At 40.6% G+C, this 23,162-nt stretch overlaps 1 long non-coding RNA gene across 1 annotated transcript in view; it reads right to left on the minus strand.

Moving 5' to 3' along the window:
• The window catches only part of LOC134492231 (uncharacterized), a 57,023-nt gene extending 34,070 nt beyond the window's left edge, over positions 1–22,953 (minus strand). The window contains exon 1 of the long non-coding RNA XR_010067405.1: positions 22,595–22,953. This is a non-coding gene — a long non-coding RNA (uncharacterized LOC134492231). The remainder of the gene's footprint in view (positions 1–22,594) is intronic.
• Between the last annotated feature and the right edge of the window lie 209 nt (positions 22,954–23,162).

Below are 23,162 nucleotides of genomic sequence, written 5' to 3' on the forward strand. Positions count from 1 at the left end.
GAAACATTATTTCTGTCATGGGACCGGATTCCTGTCCCAGCTGTTTCATTCCTTTTATCAATCCACCACTAGGGTTCCATGATCCCATGAGTGTGTCTACATCCACGAGAAAGAAAAAGTGGAATGTGCCACCAATGGCTCCACCCATTTTCATCAGAGCTTTCCCCAGTTTGGCACTGACCCCTCCACTACCGGTATGCAGTCCAAGATTAATTCATCCTTCTGGCTGGGAAAGAAAAATAACCCTCAGTCTTGATCTACTACCCATTTGGTCTCCCAACAGTGACAACTAGACATGATGCATCAGCTACTGCCACTGTTAGCTCATTGCAAACTAGCATCCACTGCCTCTAATCATGGAGACTTGATAGAGCTTCTCATGGCTAGGAGTGACTGAAAATCTTTCATCTCTGGAAGGTGTCATTTTTACAGGTCACCTTGAGAATCCAAGAATTTGAGCACTATATCAAATCATATCTTGCCAAATATCCACACAAGATTAGCTTTACATGAGATAAGGTGCACATTAAGTAAGATTAGAGCGTAAAAAGAAAGCAGAACAAATCTGTTATCTAGTCTTATAATACTGCATGCAGGGACACCTTCTTGCTTTTAGCATGCATTTTGGAAGGTCACCCAAATGAATACAGACACTACAATATCTTATGTGCTTCTTTTCTCTTTGTTCTGATCTACCCAGTACAGTTGCTGCAGGGAAGCAAAGCAGCCTACCGGTCGCAGCTTCTCCTCATGGTATACGTAAGATAAACGGCAGCTTAGAACTTGCCTCAGTCCTGTTCTATGGAGAGATTCAGTATCACCGCTAAGCTCCGCCAATGAAAACTTGGAGCCTTCATTCCCAGGTTCTGTGTGCTGAGATTGAAAAGGCAGAGAACTCTCACATGAAATTTGCCACATTTTGAACAGTTGCAATATTACAGATGAATGCAAGAAATATTGAGCTATTGTGAATTTTTGGAGGCTACTAACTATTCACAATATGACAATTATTACCATAAACATGCGGGCTGTGCATCCACCTATTCCAGAATTTTATTTCAACTGCTGCTAAACAGGACAACGAGGAAACATGTATATGTGCTGTTATTATTATTATTTTATGTATTATGTATCACTCTTGGGGGAGATGGGCGGTAACAAAATTTGAATAATAAATAAATAAGATTATTATGTGTTAGATATAGACGACTGCCAAAATGGAGAAATTCAAGGTGAAGGTTAAAATTCTTCTCTCCTATTTCCAATCGCACATAAGAGTACCAAAATCTCACCTCTTCTTATGATGCTAACTATCATTCCAAACAAAGGGACTTTGTTATTAATTATGGTGGCAGATTCCGTGAGTTCACTATGCAATGAATAAAGACGTACATTTTTTATTGGTTATCTATTAGGGCTGTGCAGATTTGGATTGGAAGGGGGAAACAAGTGGTTTGGAATGTGCAAAAGTACAAATGAACTGTCTCTCCACAACTGCTTAAAGCAGCCATGCCTTTTCCCAAATCTGTGTGGCCGCTTCACAATCCTAGGGAAAGATGCTTTGGGTTCAAGGAGTTCCAGATAAGTGCAACATTTGCACCTATGTGTACTTCAAAGGGACCTCACATCTTAAATCTTACATAGCCTATTATCTCTCGTGAATTGATTACCAGCCTGTTTATTTAGAGCAAAAGAAAAGCTTCTCTCTACACACTTTCTCCACTTTTTATTACTTTATAGACCACCAAAAATAAACTGTGGCAACCCTGAATGTGCAGGCAAGCAGCAGAAGGGGCATTTGAAGAGCCTTAAGACACAATTCAGGGCTGCTGGTTAATCTTGTGGGCCTCAACCTATGTAGGCTTACTATTAGTTTCATTAGCACTGCAGAAAATTATGAAAAATATCTTGATACATAGCATCTCTAAGAGGAAAAATTTCTCAAATAAAAATCACTCATAATGCACTATTTTCCCAAAATCCTCTTGGACATCCTTATCAAAGATTTTGAAAGTTTAAGGAGCTTTACAGTTGAAGCATGAGATTGTTTTTAAGGCACTGATGCTCAATGGCATTAGGATGGGCAAAGATGAGTGTTAATTTACCATCTAGTGAGAACTTTAGTGTGGGGGCAAGTTTTGCTTTTAATTTCATGCTGTAAATGAACTGCAGCCCTCTCTTTTAAAAGTGATTCTTCTTGTAAATCAGCCAATTAGGCCTGCTTAACCTGCCAGAGTCTCCTTTAATGATTGATGTGGTGGGACGTAAAAGTGAAACCTTTACACGTTCCAGTGACTCCCTGCTGAATTCCCTTCATTATTCAAGTTCTGCAAGAAGAGGTTTAAAAAAAAAATCCAGAAGCTGATGTTCCTGATTCAGATACAAAGTTTATAACATGTGTAGCACTGTCTAGCACTACAGTACAGCAGTCAACAAGGTTACTTTCAGAGGCAACAAAAAAAATCAAAAATGTTGCTCCTATTAAAATTGGATAGCATCTCACTGATTGGAAGAGGTCCACGTTAAACCTTTCGCTGCATTAAACACTGCTATTAAAACATGAAGTAGCAACGTAAGTGCAGAAAGAAAGTCCTGAGCAGATCTGCTTAAACAGAGGTTGAAAAACAAATTTATTGGGAACAATCCAAAATAGATTGGTGTATGCTAGCCTATCAAATCAATGGGCCTAATTTTATACTGCAGCCTATGAAACTTAGATTGCAGCCACTGCAAATAATGCTCATTTTAGATATTATGGTTCTAAACAGTTCCCTTATTTCAAAATGTTGAGAAAAGAATCCTACGTATCAATATGCTTGGCATAGTAATGTGGAAACCGGTATGGATTTTATTTATTGCATTGATGAGTTTCAGTCTGGCAGGATCTTATGTTCTTTTGGATGAAAAGCACTGGAGACTTAATAATGTTGCTTGAATCCCCAAAACAGGGCCATCAGATTCCACCAAGACCATAAGGTTATAGTACTAGGTTCCTTCTCCCCCGCTCCCTGCCCCAGCAATTTCTTTCATTCATTTGACTCTGAACAAGGGAAAAAATAACCAATAGCCCACAGGCATGTGTTCCTTACAAGTTTTCTATCTAAGATGGCTGCTTCCCTGATGCTCATGACTATGAGGAAGCAGTTGTCTTGAACAAGGCAGCCAGAACCCTCAGCAACTCCCCTCCTAGTAATTCCCTCCAGAGCTTTGGTGGCAGGGAAGAAACAACCTGAAGCAGTTGTGAGGATGCTGTGGCACTGTTTGTTCTCAGCCAGCTGCAGGCAAATAAGTCGGAGAGTGGGAGGAAATGGTTTGGGGTCCTGGGAACCATGAAAAGAATGGCCCAGGGTTGCATACAGCACACCTATTTTTTAGGACATGGCTTGGATGCTCATCCTATAAAATTCATGACTTTTTCAGCAGACTTCAATAAATCTAGGCTTCGTAGGAGACAACTTAATCTTGTTCCTTCTGTCAACAAGCAGCCTTCCTTGCTTCACTTAATAAATCTACACTGAATTGCAGTTTAAGAGAAAGGCCCTTTTCCATGAATCAGCCTAGGGATTTTTACTAACTCATCCTTTTCTCACCTAAAGTAATTAACTAGTTGCTTTGTTAAGGATGCAAATGCAATGCAGTGGGATCCATAATTTCAGACTGTGTCTGAGTTGAATGCATCAGCAATACAGCAGCATGCAGAAGATATCTTTCCTCACCAGAAAACCTGACAGGCAAAATCCTAGAACTGTTAAAAGTTAAAGATGCTTTCAAGCTGAGCTAGAATCCTGTTGACTACATGGATTCTCCCCTTGTCTTTTTGGTTTATCATCACCTTCCTCCAGCTTACAGCTAGGAATTTTCTGATGGTCTCCCATCCAATTACTAACCAGATCTGAGTGTGCTTTGCTGTTTTCAACATCAACCATAGTCACTAGCCGCTCAATAGAAGCTTCCTCAAATTCTTGCAGCAGGAACAGGCTTTATACTAACTCATTTACATTTATAATTATTTATAGTTAAAAGAATCTAAAGAAAAAGAAAACCAACATAGGTAAAAAGGTTGGGAGTCACCAACCTCTGCACTATAGATATTTTTATGGTGTCGCAATAAGCTACACAGCATTCATCAACTATTCTTATTTCTTCTACAGTTCCAAGAACAAATAAGATTGAAAAGAATCCTAACTTACTGTATTTTAAATTATTCTATTTGGGTTTTGTGATCAAAGTTAAAAGGGGCAATCATGCCAGATTCCCGTGTATTATTCTTTTTATTTAAAATAATTAAATAAGAAAGTGATCAGGTGGTGGCAGAGGATGAGGTTGCTAGCTTTAGAAATGCACTGCGAGAAGCATCATATCCGGTTATGCTACTTAAGCAACCCGGGACTCAGAAATCATACCAGGATCCATGTTCGGGAGACAGAGAGAGAAAGGGGGAATTCCATTGTAATGGACCCTGCAGCGTACAGAGATTTGGGGCTGATGACCTCTTAGGTCCCTTCCAACTCTATGAAAAGACTAGACATTTCCTTCTTTCCGTATTGTCTGGATTCCCGATATATTTTGAATCATAGTCCTTTCAGGCTTATTAAATGGCTACAGAAGCTATTTGTAGGAACTATTTATGTCTTAACTAATGAAAGGGAAGTTGAACCATGGTATTTGCTGCAGCACAGCAAATGAGCAAAAATAATGCACAAAATTAGAGCAGATTACATTATTTCCTAAATACATTTAGCAGGGAGGGAATAATATTACCCCTCTAAATATAGCAAGACTTTCTTCCAAGCAAACATATACAGGATTATACTGTAAGCCCTTTTTGCACTTTGTTAAACTATTTTACTATTCTTATCAACAGAGACTTATCTTTAAATTTGTCACCTATAATTTTAATCAAGTTAGATAGACTTTAAGCAGGTTCTAATTTATTTTATTTATTTTACTTTGATATGTTATAGCTATTTCTCCCATAAACTAGCATGTTTATTGAGAAAGAGGATTTCCTCATTATATTACTTTACCAATCTTATCTATGAAACCATGGTTTCAACAACTGGGGGAGGGGAAAATGATAAACTAGATCTGGCAGGTTTACAAAACATTCAGCAGATCTTATTTACATCTTTGATTCTGACAGTTTTCCATTTCTTGAACTAAGAACACCACCTCCCATTCTGTTGCTTCAGCTGTAGCTAAATCCTTATTAAAGTAGCAGGTGTTTATAACTTCTTTGTAGTGAAACCAAATATATGTTTAATCAAAATTAGAACTGGGAGATGTGCCAGAAATAAAGAGAAGAAAAACAAACAAACAGACAAAAACAGCAGCAAAGGACAAACAACGACTGAATTAAAAAGAAGAAGCAATATTTATTCGCTTTTCTTACCTGCACAGTGATCTCATTGATAACCAGATGGTTTGACAATAACGTACATGATGGTTTAACTGGGCAACCTAAACTACAACTCCCAGCATGCTTCACCACTGGCTACACTACAGAATTTCATGGATCTTTCACAATATTTTCCCCAAGTGCACCAATCTGCCAAGCTTTTCCCCCCTTAACTATGATAAAAAGCAGTGTTCTCTCCAATAATTATAGTATCTTCAGAGCCTGTATCCTCACTGGGATCTCCTAAGCCAGAAGAGCACATCATTCAAAGTGAGAAGTTTGTCTGAAAGGCATCTGATCCTCTTGCAAACTTTTAACAAGGTGGAAATGCTAGTGCTCTTATAGCATTGGGCATGCTGATACTGAGCATTTTATTTGTCAACATAGTTGAAAAGATACTTTTTGATCTGGGCTGTAAAATCCAGGTGACCACTAGATAGCAGTAAGGAGATACAGAAAATTCTCCATCTAGGAGTCATCTGGACCAGGGTTTCTCAAACAGGGTTCCATGGATCCCTAGGGCTCCATGAGTGGTCACTAGGGGTTCCCTGTGAGATCACAATTTATTTAAAAAATTATTTCAAATTCGGGCAACTTCACATTAAAGAGGTAGGTTTCTTCCTTTCTTTCTTTTTCTTCATTTATATCCTGCCTTTATTATTTTTATAAATAACTCATAATTTTTTAATATATTTTAATGTATAATATATAATATATTATTAATAATATTTTTTAGTCTAAGAACACTGCTAATGCATATATAAAGGCCTACACATGAAACAAATACAATCATTTTGTAACTTCTGGTCTGTATTTGAGCCTGAATGAGCAGGGGTTCCCTGAGGCCTGAAAAATATTTCAAGGGTTCCTCCAGGGTCAGAAGGCTGAGAAAGACTGTTGCACCTCAGACCTCCTAACTCAAATCTGATTTGACCACAACCTGATTGTTCAGATTATTTGCCCCAATGTGCATCACTTTACCCTAGCTTACTTTAAAACCATTTCCCATTTAATATCCTTTCCCAACCAACTTAAAGAATATTTGCTTATATTAAAAGCCTTAAACAATTGGAAGCTGCTTTACTGCTCCAACATGAACCCCTAAATTCAGTCCATTTCTGTGCTGATGTTTAAGAACCTTATCGTATCTTCCGATATCTTAACACTACCAAAGCTGTTGGACAATCTAGCAGGAAAAACATGAAGGATACAGACTAAGCAAATACATATGAAATACTACAGGCCAGAGTCTCTTTATACATTGGAGGCCCATGTTAATAATCATATACATCTTAAGAAGAGAAGACAATTAGATTTACATTCATCACTGACACCAATGACATACTTGCCAGCAAGTGCAATGCTTTTTGCTCACATTTCATCTAATGATGCTTTTCCATCTGCTGAATGGTTATCTCTGTTAAGATAAAAATCCCAGCCAAGCAGATGGCTGGCTACAGAGGTGTGCAGGGGAGAGGAAATTCCACCGCAGAAGCAGGAAAGAGTATTTATTCATTCAAATTGTGAATTCATTTATACAGATATTTATATTACCCTATTTCAGAAGACACTAGGTGGTTTATAACAAAAACAAACACAAGAAAGATCATCAACATAACCCAAACCAATTAAAGTGTAGTACTGAGGCTGCCCAGCTCCACTTCTGATAGCTAAAGCCAACCATGCAGTGATCTCAACAATCCTGTGGAAAACCAGCAAGGTGGGATCTCCCTGAACCTGGGGGCAAGGGGCTCTATAGGCACTCCTCTAGGCCTCACGTGTTATATGTATTTACACCTCCATTTTCTTTTAGTTGAGGAAATGAAAACTAAATCATCAGAATCAGCTATTCTGGTTTAGAAGCAGCATCATTTACTATTGAGAGAATGGAAATAGACCAAGCAACGGCCTTGTTACATTGATATCTAAATGTTCATTCTGAACAAAGAAGGAATAAAGTTAGCAGCATTTCTTTAAAAAAAAAAATCATGGAGCTCTCTTCTCAACTGACACACAAAACATGACAGTTAAAGTGCCATTTCACTGCTCTTCTCTGCATACATACAGTACAAGAAACTAATATTATCATTATTTACTCATTTCTTAAGGAAAATCAATATTTTCCTGATTTTTTATGCTTTGAATAAGGTAGCAAATATTAAGATAAGCCATAATGAAAATAAGTCTTACTGAAGAAGCATAATGGATTTATTAGCAAAACCAAAGTACATAAACAGCTATCTATATATCTATCTGACATCTCTATTGTTTTCAGATTAAATAATGGGCTTATCAATATTTGTCTGCATTGACTCGTGTTAATAAACTCATACTTGACTAATATAAAATATCTTAAGCTTAACGTAGCAAAGTTTATCAAAGTTTTCAGAAAAAAATCCCAGGCATGTTATGCTCAGTTATCACTGATAACTAATAATTGATGAGATAATAACTAATATCAGTTACAGAGCCAGCTTGGTCTAGTAGTTAAGGCACCAAGCTAGAAACCAGGAGACCGTGAGTTCTAGTCCTGTCTTAGGCACAAAGCCAGCTGGGTGACCTTGAGCTAGTCATTCTCTCTCAGCCCTGGGAAGGAGGCAATGGCAAACCACTTCCAAAATCTTGCCAAAAAAACTGCAGGGACTTGTTTCTGTAGTTGCCAGGAATCAAAAGTAACTTGAAGGCACTGACCCTCCCCCCACAAAAAAAAATCAGCTGACAATTATGTATCCAGCATCTGCGTAACCAACCCATCTTCCCCTCCTCCTCCCCCCCAATGTCAATCTGACATTAGCCTAGCCACTCTGTGCATCTAATGAAGTGAGCCACAGCTCAGGAGAGCTTATATACTGTAATTAAATTTGTTGGAAAAGGTGCTGCCAGATTGATTTTTTGCCATCATAGACTAAAAGCCAGTTTGGTGTAGTGGTTAAGGCACCATGCTAGAAACCAGGAGACTGGGAGTTCTAGTCCCACCTTAGGCACAAAGCCAGCTGGGTGACCCTGGGCCAGTCACCCTCTCTTAGCCCTAGGAAGGAGGCAATGGCAAACCAATTCTGAAGTCTTGCCAAGATATCTGCAGGGATTTGTCCAGGCAGTAGCCAGGAGTCAGCACTGATTTGAAGAGAGAGAGAGACTGAGACAGCTATTCTCCTCCATTTTAAAGCTAATCTGCTTGAAAGCTCATGTTCATTTTATGTGCCATATAGAATTCAACAATATTTGCACATCAAAATACACTGGTTTTTACACTTGGGATCCTTAAGCTTTGTAACTATATAAAAAAGTAAACTTTGAATTTTAATTTCTTCAGGATGCCAATATTTTTTCTCATTTTTCTTCCTAACCATTGCAAAGCATCTTTTCAGGGTGACCTTAACTTTCATATTTTTAAAATGCATGGTGTATATTTTTCGTGGGTGGGTGTATATGTGCAGACAATCAATTCCTTTTGGTTTAATGACTATTTATCTTCTTTAATATATTAGAAAATATATTGAGAGAAATCTGTTAAAAAACGTACAATCTTTAAAAAAAAACACAAGCTATTCACCACTGCTGATTTAAACTGATTTTCATTTATTCCAAACAAATAATCAATTATATTTTTGCTAGGGAACCCCCCCCCCTTCTCTCTCCCTCGCTTTCTTTCTACCAGGGCCATGGTGGCTTCGTCAATCTACTATAATTTCACACCTCTGCATATTTTTACTCTAAACACTGTTTAATACAATTTGGAAAGAAGGTTTTACATTTGCACATTTCATTACATATACTAATGTGTTCGAAAGAATATATCATGGTGTGTTCTACTTTTAACTGGTAACATTTGGCAAGAAAAATATCCGTGTGTATTCTGACAAAGAATCATTGATACAGTTCACACACAAGGGTAAATCGGTGCAAAAAAATTCAAGCACACTTGAATACTTTGACATTTTACATTACTAACTAAGATCACAACTGCTTCCCACAAAGTAATGACTATAATAAATAAACATGCCAAGCTTATGAAAGTCTTCGATCTAACAAGCTGATCAATTACTAATTCTATTCTATAAGGAGATGGTAAGATGTCCTTCTGTCAGTAGATGAACCAGCTCCTGTTTGTGAGATTAAGACGTCACAACATCTCAACATCTTCCAAATCCTCTCTTGTTCTTTTATGCAATTATATAGTTAGTATTTCAATGAGCAAAAAGCCAAAATTGTTCTAAAACTTTTAAAGCTATTGTATATTAACTACAGAATGTGCAATTAAAGGCACACTTCTTATTGAAAGCAAAGTCACCTAGACATCCATTTTTCTCATGTAAACTTTTGTTAACCTCACTGACAATAGACATCCCAGGAATAGATTCAAAGTATGCCACTTTCTCTGCGAAATCCCTTGCTTGAGGCCTGCAAACAGCAAAGCACTACTTTCAACATATCCATACAGGGTTGTTGTTTTTTTGATAAATATATCTTCAGTAAAGCAATTTAGCTATATCTAGCAAGGAGAAAAAATGCAAAGGAACAAGACTCATATATTTCTTCCAATATATGGCAAGAGGATCTTTTCCTTAGAAGCTGTTGTTACTATTTACTGTATAGTTCCAAATTAGCTTAGATAATGTATTCATTACTGAAGGTCAAATTTAAAAGAGAACAGTATACATTCAAGCCTGTGGACATAGTGAAAGCAAAACATGTTTTTGTTAGCTTTTGTTGCCAGCAAATATTTTAAAAATAAAATTAATCAGTGATAATTGGGCAATATGATTTGACTATTTGACAAAAATGATCTCAGAATGCAAAAACTATTCTTAATACCAAGCGGCTAAAAGCATAAATACTGCTACAGTGTTGACCCACAACCATTAAAATCAAGTTGGTTGGTTTAAAGTCTATGACATCAAATCAAATTGCAAACTTGTGCAGCATTTGTAGGTCTAACTATAGCAGACAAAGCTATGGATTTTTAAAATTTACATACAAATATATATATTTTTCTATTTAAAATATCTGAATTCTAACCTGCTTCCATAGAAGGATACCCATAAACTGGTGCTCACTGGTTTTCTCGAATGTGGACCTATCCAAATATCTTAAGACAACAACTCTCAGCATTTGCCACAAAAATGCACCCATATAAAGGGTTCCAATATGGGGACAGTCACAAAGATAGAGAAACAGCTGGTAGTGCCCCTTTGAACTCTGACAATAAAAACTAAAATACAGGTAGTCCTCAGTTAATTGTAATTGGGACTGGAATTTCCATCGCTAAGCATTGAGGTCACAAAGCGTGATGTCACATGACCACTTCACTTACTGACAGCAATCCCGGCACTCCCCACTGCTGTTGTTAAGCAAGGATTGTGACTCGCAAGCAGGCCTGCAGGCAGGCAAGGCGCTGTGCATGACACGAGCGCAGTGGAGGCAGGGGTGGCTGCTGGGCGAGGGAGGGTGTGTGAGGCGTGGTGCAAGCACGCTGGGGTTGGGGGTGGCTGCTGCTGGGTGGGGGAGGGTGTGAGTGACTTACCAGAGTGAGTTGCAACCTTCCCTGCCGGCTTCCCCACTGACTTTGCTTGTGGGAAGCCAGCAGGGAACATCACAAATGGTGATCATGTGACTGTACACTGCGAGCCAGTTGCCAAGCACCCAGATCACGATCACGTGACCGTGGGGGTGCTGTGACAGCCAGAACTTCAAGGCCCAGTCATAAGTCTCCTTTTTCAGCACCATCGTAACTTCAGTCACTGAACAAATGGTCATTAAGTGGGGATTGCCTGTAATAAATCAGGATCACTTGAAAACTCAGAACAGCATCATTAGGGCTAAATTCTAGAAATAAAATTCACCATTAGTGAGAGGTACATATGGATAGATGATGCGAGCAGATGAATGCTTAGAAGATGGACTAGAATATGAGTATGCTGGGCAAAATTAAGGGAAGTAGAAAAGGGGGAAAACAATGACAGGTCCAGGACTATCAACAAAATGTCCCTGGAATAGCTGCAGATTGTCACAAAGGACAGAGCAAGATAGAGGGCATTTGTCCATTGTCAAATGTCAGCCTTTTGAGGGATGCCAGGTCAGGAAACAGACAAGGCAAGGATTACAGGAACACTACTTTATTGGGTTTGGGTACAATAACAGACTCTTGGAAACGTGCTAGAGTTTGAATGAATACAGACTAAATTAGTAGAGTGAGTGTGTATCTTATCTTACAGAGGGATGCCTGACTTTGAAGGGATCTCCAGTTGGAAATTTATCCATAAGATTTAAAGAATGGGGACCCTGAATATTCTCACTAGCAGGCAACACCTGGGCAAGCTGCAAATTAAGCAAGCACATCAGGCACTTTGTCAGAGTCCTTCCCTTTGCTACATCTCTTCAAATTCTAACAATTATTTTTACATTTACATCTGCATATATCAATTAATACACGGAAATTTTATGTAAAGCTGTCATTTCTTTTGGTAATGAACAGGTGGCCACCCTAAACATCAATTACATAATTGCTTTGTCATAAATAATACAGATAACTCCTGTTTCCTTCCTCCAGATGTTGGCACCTTTGCACATCACCCAGAGTTAAGATTCCCCATCGGACTGGCTTGTACCTGGCTGAAGATTTCTCAGACACTCAACAAGCCAAGACTAGAAAAGTATCTTTATTATACACTAAGAACGACACCACTTCAGACAATTGGCTGCTTTCTGATAGTTAAGATTGTTGACCACAACATCTGTCCTCCTGAATTTAAACTCAAGGCCTCTTTCCACCACTCCCCTTTGTGCTAGATGGCAGTTGGTTATTTACAATTTCAGCATAACTCTCCTAGGAATATCTAGCTTCCAATGTATCTCCCCTACACAGAATCCACTGCTGATTTCCTAAGATTTTTTCTGCTTGCCATTGCTATCTACTCAACAGAAGTGAAATGCTAACAAGCACTAAGAATGAACAGAATACAGAATCATGGATGCCATGGCCTCATCACTGGTCCATTCTCTGCTGTAGAAACAAAATGGGCTATTTGCAGGCAGAACAAGATAGCCCCACTTAGGTTTTTTGCCTGAGGGGTTTTTCCCAAAATTAGACCCTGGTTGCAGTCCTACAAATTGGCATACTAATTGCTTCTCCAGTTAAAAGGTTGTGTAACTCTAAATAAAATAGGACACATTGGATCACTCCCCTTAATAGTTTCCCAATGTAATCTAACCTCATGAATTATACATAAGTAAACAATAATTTTTGTTTGTACACCAAACTGGAAAGCCAGTCTGGTGTAGTGGTTAAGGTACCAGGGTAGAAACCAGGAGACTGTGAGTTCTAGTCCCACTTAGGCACAAAGCCAGCTCGGTGACCCTGGGCCAGTCACTCCCTCTCAGCCCTAGGAAAGAGGCAATGGCAAACCACTTCCAAAAAACTGCAGGGACTTGTCCAAGGCAGTTGCCAGGAGTCAAAAACACCTGGTGACTCGCCAGTTGCCAGGAGTCAAAAACACTTTGGTGACTCAAAGGCACTAATAACAACAACAACAACCAATAGGCATATATATGTATATACAGTATTTATGAAATTTATATCCCACAGTCATGATAGACTCTAAGTGGTATTCCGAATATACATTGATATAACCCTACAGTAATATAACTACAACAACATAATAATACAACAGACGCAATACAATAGCTAAAATAATATATTAGATGGTGCCACAATTTAATATACAACATTCCTGGAAGGCATTCAGGAAAACCAAAAGGCAAAGTACTAGTCTTGCCTCTAAGGGCAACTCCTACAGAGAATGCCTGCTTTCACCAAGCATCTCAGTTTCAGGGGCAGTCAGTCAGCACTTTCTGCTTGCACGAAATATAGGGGCAGATTCTGTCTGGAACAAGAAGTCTCAAAGATACCCAGCCCCCAAGCTAGACAGCGATGATAACCATGACTTTGAATAGTACCCAGAAACATGCTGATAACCAGTGCAGTTCCTGTAACATTGGTGTTATTCTGGGTCAGAACAATTATCAGGTGAGAAGCTGAATTCTGTACTGATTGTCTTCAAGGTCAGCTCCATGGAAAGCAAATTATAATAGTGCAATCAAGGGCTGGAAAAGGTATGAATGACAGTACACAGTGCTCCTCATTCCAGGAAAGGTGGCAACTAGCATACCCATGAAAGCTGGGCAAATGAGCTCCTGACCATACCTTTACCTGCTCTTCTAGCAGAAGTCATAAGTCTATAAGGACTCCCTAGATTCCACACCTATTTTTAAACAGAACAGCCCTTTAACACCAACTCCATCTTGCTTGGTTGAATCTGAGCTTGTTGTTCCCCATCCAGTCCCTAACTGCCCCTAGACACTGAATTAGGGTTACACCACAGCCTTACACTGAGCTTTGGATACAGATATACAAATGTGAGTCTCTCCCTCTGAACCAATAAATGACCTCATCCAGAAGCTTCATGGAGATACTGAATAAAATGTGGGAGAGGACAAAGCTGTACTGTAAACTGTAGTGCAATTAAATGTTCTTTTAGGTACTGTAATATAACAAATTTCAAATAAAACTACTCCAAGCAATTAGATATACTGACCTACTAAAGTTAATTTCCCCCCATTAAATTTGTTCCAGAGTTATACTGTCTTACAATTCCTTTCTTGCATTTTTTTCCTTCAGTACTGTAGGCAGTATAAAGTCTGCTCTTCTGCTACTTCTTTATCTCTGTATTTGCCTCTATAATTGGAAAATCAAGGATTCTCTGCCTGGAAGAAGACCTTTCACTACTGCACCATGCTTTCTTTCAGACAGAATAGCATCAAGCATGTATTGTTTGATTTTATTCTGATCAAAATGGGGATTTAAGCAAGGAAGCATAGTCTATTTGGTAATTCATTGGTGTGCAGATCAATAAAAATCTGATCCGTATATCAATTTGCATGCATTTAATTATTAGTCAATTCTGTCAAATTTTATAAGAATTATCTTTAAGAACAAGAAACTGTCAAAAGATTGCAACTGCAATATCTTTCCTAAATATTTTTTTGTGCTCAACTTTCCCAAATGTAGACTTCTTTGTACAGAATTTTCCAAATCCACATATTTTTGAAGATACATTAGCAGATCTGTAAAATGGGCAGCTGTTTGCATGATGACAAATTCTGTTTTGGCACACCATGCGTTTTTATTTAAGGGGGAAAAAATCTGTGATAGAATTTTTTCAAAGAGGAAGGAGAGCACCTACAAGCAGAAGATGCAGATGGGCTGGCACACACAAACCCACACATACTTTTCCCATTAAAAAAATGTGTGTGCACACAAGTGAAGTCCTGGGGAGGTATAAGCTTTAAAATACAAGTTGCAGGTCCAAGAAAGAAAGCATTTGTCAACCCTTGGAGATCTGAGCCAAACCTAGAAGCTTGGCAGGCCAAACTTTGCTAGCAGACCTGTGAAAATTCATTGAAGCAATTCAGAGAGTTTTTGAATGTTATTACTATGAATTTTGGATGAGATAAGGGAACAAAAACCTGATTGTCATTTTTTTCAAAAGCACTGATGAAGTGAATTTGATGACTGCCTCTAATTATTTAATGCTTGAAGCAAGCAGAATTAATTTCTGTGTAGAGTATTAGCACCTTACCCTGCTGGGATATTCTCATTGTTACACTACAGTGAGCTATAAGACCACTCACAGCTACTGCACATACTTTTAAAACAGGTAGATCTAAATAAATCACATTATTAATATATTATGCTCATTGCAGCAGCAGTGAGGGGCCAATTGAAATGTGACTTCCTACTGTGCTTATGACTGTATGGTTATACCATTTTAGCTCCCTCAGTCCAAAATGCAGAAAAGGGGGTAATTATACTTCATTTTGCAAATGTCCTCATTTGCAAATATCTATCCTACATAATTTCATTTTTTTCAAAAATTTATTCATTCCAATTTTCCATTCTCATCCACTTTTTTGCCTGCCATATAAGTAAATAAATAAAACAAGCCTTCCTTACCCTCTTCTGTAAAAATGAAAAGCTCCCTCCAACAGTGGAGAAAAGATTCTTAGGTTTTAGTAAGACATGAACTGTTTTTCTGCCACTCATATTTCATCCAGGTTTCACTGATTTAAACCTTTACTGGCCCCAGATGCCGCTGCATGATCACTGCAATCTCAAAATTTGTATAATTGTATTTGAATCTTTGGAGTCCAGTGGGCACAACTACCCCTAGATCATTCAAATAGTTCATCCTTAGTTAGAGCTGCTGTATCTGGGCTACAAAAATCTGGGAAACCCCTAGATGGCAATAGAGATATACAGAAAATTAGCTCTGTGCTGCCATGTAGCAGTCATCTGGGATTTTGCATCCTAGATATGATAGTCCTATTCCATAGCTTCTCTTGAAAATGGAGAGAAATAGTAGTTAAATAGCAAAATGCCTGCTTAGCACCCAGAAAGTCCCAGGTTAAATTCCCAGGTGTCTCCAGCTAAAAAATATTATGTAGCAGGTTTGGCTAGAGAGACAAGCTGTTACAGTACAAGGCAGCTTTTTTTGTTAATCATTTTATTTAAAAGTCTTTTAATTCACTTTTTAGGTGCTCTTACCCCCGCTATGGTATATTTACATTTTTAAAAAACATACAACAAAAAAATAATGCTGGATTAAAACCAGACTTAGCCATGCTCAGAACATACTTATTATTTGCTAAGTCTTGTGATTTCCATGTATATTTATTTTAAATGAACCTTTCTTTATCCCCTGAATTGGGGACTGACTGTATATGCTCCATCACATTTGGCTAGCGGTATTGGGTCCCTGCATACATTTTGAAAAAAGGGGGAGAAAAGAAAAGATACAGACTGAGTTCTGACTTCATAGAAACTACAGGGTTTACTAAAAAACAAAAAACCTGTAATTCCCAAACTACCTCCCGCTAGAAGAAATTAGGAGTACAAAATGAATAAGGCAATTTACTCATAAAATTACCAATAAATACAATCCAGCCTACTCATTTTTTGCAAGACGTGGCCTTGCTCTTCTATAATGCTAAAATAATCAGGAAAGCACTTTTCATCATAGTCATCATGGTTCTACTGTTTTCAAAATTCCAACTGCTTTATCATAACTATCTGGCATAGTAAAATCATTAGTTCTTATATCTAATCTTTTCCCCACAAATTTCTAGGCTGCACTTTTCATTTTTAACTGGGCCTCACAGAGGTCAATTGCTAGATGCAGTATGAAAAAACAAAGCCAAATTCTGAAATCATAATATTGGAAGATCTTCTGTCAGTTGAAGTTAACAGAAAAGGTCCAAACAATGAGGTCACCCATGCATTTATGGATACGGGACTGCCTTTACGTGGATCTGTACATAAAGTAGCCTTCTGTTAAAACCACCTATGGGATTTATAAGCACCCTCCAAAATGACTGGGCTCTCTCAATTCTCTGCCAAAGGTAATGGAAAGTTGGTCCAATATGACTGGAAGGCACAAGAAAGATCAAAGGAGTGGCATATGATAAATATCAAAAGGGGTGCTACACAGAAGAAGGTTGAAACTTCAGGATTCAAAATCATGGATTTAAACTACAGGAAGGTAGATTCTGGTTCAGTGTAGAGCAAATCTCCAGACAGTAAGAGAAGTTTGACAGTGGTATTAATTACCAAGGGATGTGGTCAACTCCCCTTCCTTGAATGTTTTCAATCAGGATCTACATAGGCATGCATTGAGGCCTCAATGATTCTTTACCTCCATTGTTTCCGTAGTATTTAACATTCTCTAATTGTTGATGTGTTGAACTACAGTTCCTATTTTCTGCAATCAACGTGATTGTTTTCTTCATGTAAATCTAACTGTCAAATCTAAATAGGGCAGAACCTTAAACACAATTTAAACAACTAAAAATAACTTCTAATGTTTGTAACAGTTTCTTTTTCTCCCTAGAAGTTTCTTAATCAACAGGTGCTAATGTCATTTTCTAGCTTGCTTTCCATAATCCCATACCATCAGCCACATTAGCTAGATAAAGGGAGTTGATGTCCAAAACATTTGGAGGCCTTACCCTTAAGGTAGAAAAAAAGAATAATCTTTCTTATATTCTGCCCTGGTGGCTTGGTAAATATATTAGTCTAAGAATGCTTCCAGATCCAGCTTTTACTGCATAATGTAAAAGTGGCCTGGCTTAGTCACAAAATACTTATTAGATTTGTATCCCACCTTTATTATTGTACAACTCCAAATAACAGACATAATGCTACCACTTCCCATTTTCCCCACAACAACCATCCTGTGAGGGGGGTTGGACTGAAAGAGAGTGACTTGCCCAAAGTCACCTGGCCAGTGTTCATGCCACAGGGAGAACCAGAACTCATAGTCTCCTGGTTTCTAGTTCAGCACCTTAACCACTATCCAGGTTGTGCTGGTATTTGGTAGACTTTCCTCAGCATCTACTCTCCAATTTTCTCTTACATTCCCAGTGGACAAAAACCTGCATGACCACTCTCAAGGAAAAAAGCACACCTGAAGGACATCAGGTCGGGGCAGGTTGCTCTAAAGCAGTGTTTCTCAATGTCGGCAACTTTAAGATTTGTGGACTTCAACTCCCAGAATTCCCTAGCCAGCATTCTGGGAGTTGAAATCCACACACCTTAAAGTTGCCAGTGTTGAGAAACACTGCTCTAAAGTATCATCAGTGGTGCTGCTCTTCATGGTCTTTGCTGGATCACATAAAGTTTTACATTAGGTAGAAGAATCAATCAGCACAGGTACAATTTAATTATCTGAAAAATAGGGCTGTGCAGATAAACAAAACCAAAGATTATTGAAGTTGGCCAGTGTACTAATCACAATAATAAAAAATACCATTAACATTTGCAGCATACTTCCTACCCAGGCAGTGAAATCTTTGATCACATCAACTTACTTTCTTTAGATATATTCATATCCCAAATGATTTAATGAACAAATGCAAAATAATGATAATCAATGAGGCAAAAAGACAGATCCAGGTCAAAGCAGCATCAAACTCAGTGAACTAAATCTTCCTGGGGCTGGCATTTAATATTCAGGGTACCATAAAAAGAAGGGTCCCTCTCTCTTTCCTGCATGCTTAACTCCAAGGAACAAGGACTCCAAAATTAATTGCAACATTCAGGCATATTCATTTAGAGAAGAGACATTGAGGGTCTTAATGGTCAGGGAAAACCTAGCACACTTTTAGTGCAATTATACATGTGTTTTCTTTAGAAAACAGTCCCAGTTTTCCACCTTAAGCAAGGTTATTAAATACTGCTATGGAGATCTACAGGCCTTGCTTCCATCTAGACATATATTACACATACACACACACACATACACAAATTCTTTGACTTCTTAGAACGAAGCTGAAGTGGCTAGGGACTACTCTGGAATACAAAAATCTGGATGACCAATTGGCAGCAAAATTCTTGTTCTTGCTGCCATCTCTAGAGGCATCCAGATTTCTGCAGCCCAGATCTGGAAGCACTAAAAATGTTAAAAACTCATGGTTGAGTTTGCCTTGACCACGACAGTAGAACATTTCTAGTAGCAGATGGTCCATGTGTGTCCAAAATTCCTAACTGACTACTGATAATGTCAAGCACAGACTTGGTTTCTAGTATGTGAAGTTTCAGCATCTCTTCAGCATCCTCTCTGCAGCTGAAAGCAAAAGTATTCTTCTAAGTGTTATTATGGAAATATTACTAAGATATTCAAACAACCTGTTGAAACATTAAGGGAGTTTGGCATAAAACAGTGCGTTGTCATCAGGAAAGTCCACAGTTGCAAAAGCTTTCTTTCTTCCTCTTTCCAGAATCTCCTTTCAGGAAAAAATTAACATTTTCCATAAGATTTTGATAAATATCAAGGCTGTGAATTTTATGCATATTTAATTGTGAGCAAGCCTTATTGAACTCAGTGGTTGGGTTCATGCACCACACTAAATAAGTAGTTTGTTTCATCTTGGTTAGAATGGTTTATTTAATAAATTATGATAAAGTATAAATTCAGTATGTTATAGTTGAACACACCATGGCTCAATGCAGTATGTTCACACTAGCGAGGCATCTGAGCAGACACATATAGGAAGATACATGTACTCAAAATACATTTGATTCAACATTTTCAAGAGATGACCTCTCCTTTAACAGGATAACTAACCAGGTCAACTTAAATGACAACATCCCAAATTCTAGATATATATATTTAAGCGATCAAATGAATTGTAGTCATATTAATAATTTTTTCCACAGAAGCAGCAGACTGACTGGAAACAGCCAGATGGTCTCTTTGGAATTATCACTGTTGCTTTAAGTTATCACAACAGACACACTTATATAGTTTCGTGGGCAAGGTGACAGAGCTGTTACTTCTGTCAAATAATATATTTAGGTGGTTGCTATGGCCAGACAGATTATGATCATGATTATTCAGTAGACCACTTAAAAAGGAATGAATTTAGGGTGCTTTCCTTCAAATATCTTACTGTTCCAAAATGTACAGAAAATGAATGCCAGATGTGTAAATGCAACTTGTGCGAGGAAAAAATGTGTGTCAAAGCAATTTGGAAACCTATCTGTGCAAAGGTATGCATACAGTTGCTGAGCACACAGTCTAGAACAGATTGCCTGGTATACTGCAAATACCAGTACTTACAGCACATGGAATAAGAACTGGATGGCCGTGGAGCATACCTCAAGTGACTACCTAAAACCTCCAGGGATTCCTAATTGAAGCTTAAAGGACAGAAAATGCTTTACAACCAAAAATGCTTCTTTTAGGCAGTCGCTTTGGTCCAGTGGTTAAGGCTCCAGGGTAAAAACTGGGAGGATCATGAGTTCCAGTCCTGCCTTAGGCACAAAGCCAGCTGGGTGACCTTGGACCAGTCTCTCTCTCTCTCACCCCTAGGAAAAAGGTAATGGCAACCCGCTTCTGAAAACCTTGCCTAGAAAACTGCATGGAATTATTCATGTAGTTACCCTGGGTCAAGCCTGATTCAGGAGCAAACAGTTTGAAAAAGTCAACAAATAGTGACTGCATTGAAGTTGATGCTGTGATACTGTAGTGGTGATACAACCATGCAGAACCAAAGAAGCAATCAACACAAGGATGTTTATTTAGAAGCCTTATTATATTAAATCGCACTCACAGCCAGAGGACTGCATTTCTCAAGGATGTGCTCCAAAGATGAGCCTGACATTCCATTCCTTAATATACCATATTACTTGGAAGAAACACCAGCAGAACTCAGAGCAAGACATGCAAGGTGCAGTTACACAGGAGCAGTAAATGCACTTATGTAGGATGAGGTTGTCGCTCTAAGTCAGTGGATGCCACTCGCGAGGAAAGTCCACCAAAAGTCCACAAGTGTGTTATCCCACTTTATGACAACACTGTGGCTTTATTTCACTAGCAGAGTCACTCCTTCCACAGTTTTGATAGGAATAACCCAGATGTTGTACAGTATGCAGTATAACTTAGAAAATTAATTCTTCCTTTGCTGTGGGGATTAAATAAACCAACGTCCCCAAGCAGTTTCTTTGTCTTCTGACAAATCGAAGGGTCCTCCCTATCTATCAGGACCATCTGCCAGATGAAGGAAGCTAACGCTTGCTTTGCTGTGGACGCCCCACGCAGCCAGCAACTAAGTCCCATTTCACAGCCTGGCTTATATCACCGCCTGGGGGGAGCGGTTCCTTCTGCAGAGCTCCTTCCATCCAGGTTCAGGTGCAAACGAGCCTTGCTGAAACAGAGGTGGAAGAGGGGGCAAGAGGTCTTTGTCCACCATCCATGTAACACAAACGTCCCCGATCGCTCTTCCACATCTGCACGCCAAAGCATCTCGCCAAAACGGGTAAGAAATCAAAGTCTGCCCAGGACTTTGCACGCCAAAGCACCTCGCCAAAGTCTGCCCAGGAGACGCACGTGGAAAGGAAGCCGCTAACACTCCGTCCAGGGGGCTGGTGTTGGCGTTCTGCGCTCCCAGGGCCTTTGTTTTAGGGATACGGCGCGGTTATTCTCTCCCCCCCCCCGCCCCATTCCAAGCGCTGCTTTCAACCAAGTTCTTCGGCTGAGCAAGCCCGTCTCGGGATAAACCCCGCCGCAGCCGGAGAGAGAATGGCGGGCAGGATGCGTCTGGGCGGCACCGCCAGCCGGATCACATGGCGCCCAGCGCGGAGAAACAAAGGCTCTCCTGAGCTCCAGAGCAAGCGGCGGTCGGGCTTCGCTGTTCGCTCCTCGTCTCCGCCAGACAAGCGGCGTTTCGCGCCCTTCGTTTTCCATGCCGGCGCCTTGGTTTCCCCCGACTTCGGGCGCCAGAAACCAACATCTTCTTGGTGGATGGGACCTCCCTCCCTGGGAGGGAAGTTTGCTGGAACTCCGTGGGGCCGAAGCCTCTGGAGTGGAGGGGCCGACGATGGGCCCTCCGCCCGCCTTCGTTCTCACCACCCCCCTAAGTCTCCCGCTACTCTCGACGAAGACGCCCGAGCTATCTCAGATACCTCCCCCGATCAAGTTGCGGGGAAGGGGGCGATTTAAACAGCTCTATTCTAAAATACAGCCTGAGGTGAAGGGAAAATACCAGCCACCTTGAGAAAGCCGTTACCTCCGGCGGGGCTTACAGTATTTCCAACTCAGCGAATTGACACACTCCAGGCTCCAAAAGGTGCTCCTCCGCTCCCGGGGCGGCGAGCTCTGCAAGTTGCTCGGCTCAAGTTCTCCGGGTGCCTAAAGGGAAGTGGGGACGCCTTTGCTCCGAAGAAAGGCTCGTTTGGAAACTCCTCCTCTGCCGCCTGAGGCGCGTCCGCTCGCGCTCCCTGCCCTTGCCCGAGCTTCTCGTGCCCCCACACCGAGCCTCGCCCGCGCTTGACTGGTCCGGCTTCCTCCAGCGCGGAAAGGGGAGCAGCGCTCGGCTGCCCGCCAGAGTTGATTCCAATCCCGCAACCAACGCCTCGCAAGAATGGACGGAAAGGGGCCAGAGCCAGCCTCCGAATCAGGCAGAGCATCTTCCGGAGCCTTTCCCGACTCGCGAGTACCGCATGTAGCAGGCGAGACACCAGGACTCAACGTACGACCGCGCCGGCGCCACCAATACACCCCCTAGCAGACTACCCGGCGGACTTTCCTGCTTGCCGGAAGAGGAGAGAGCAGCGAGCGCTTGCCCGCCCGCGATCCTTACCTGGAGCGCGTCGAAGGATGTAGCCGCGTCGCAGGAGACCGGCGCAAAGCAGCAAGACCCCATTCAGAGTCGCTCTGCCTTTTCTCCCGACATGGCAGTTTCGGTGGCGTGCCGGTTGCCGAGAAACCACGGGCTACCTGCACTTGCGGGTGGGGGGCGAGCGGGATCCAAAGCTCGGCCAGCCGCGAAGGGACTGGGTGACTTGTAGGAGCCCCGGGAAAAGCGGTCCGTTCGTCGGAGGAGGACCTGATGCCAGGAGGAGGAGGAGGAGAGAAACGGCAGTAGGGCTAACAGTAGAAAGAACAGAGGAAAAGTTCCGCGGCGATGGGTGTCCGCGACGATCACAAGCCCCAGGTAACAGCAGCCGAACGGCCACCGGCACGGCTTCGAAACCTGGCGAGACCGCCACGAGTGCTCCCCGAGCCTCTTTCAAAGGACCCCGCGGCGGGCGGCCCTGATTGGGCGGCAGGGCGAGCTGCCCGCCTCCTCTCCCAAGCCCTAGCGCTTCTCCTCCGCCTCAGAGCGAAGGGTCGTTGGGCGCCTCCTCCCTCAACACTCGCCGCGCACG

This window comes from Candoia aspera, chromosome 2 (assembly GCF_035149785.1).
Source record: "Candoia aspera isolate rCanAsp1 chromosome 2, rCanAsp1.hap2, whole genome shotgun sequence".
Classification (NCBI taxonomy): Eukaryota; Metazoa; Chordata; class Lepidosauria; order Squamata; family Boidae; genus Candoia; species Candoia aspera.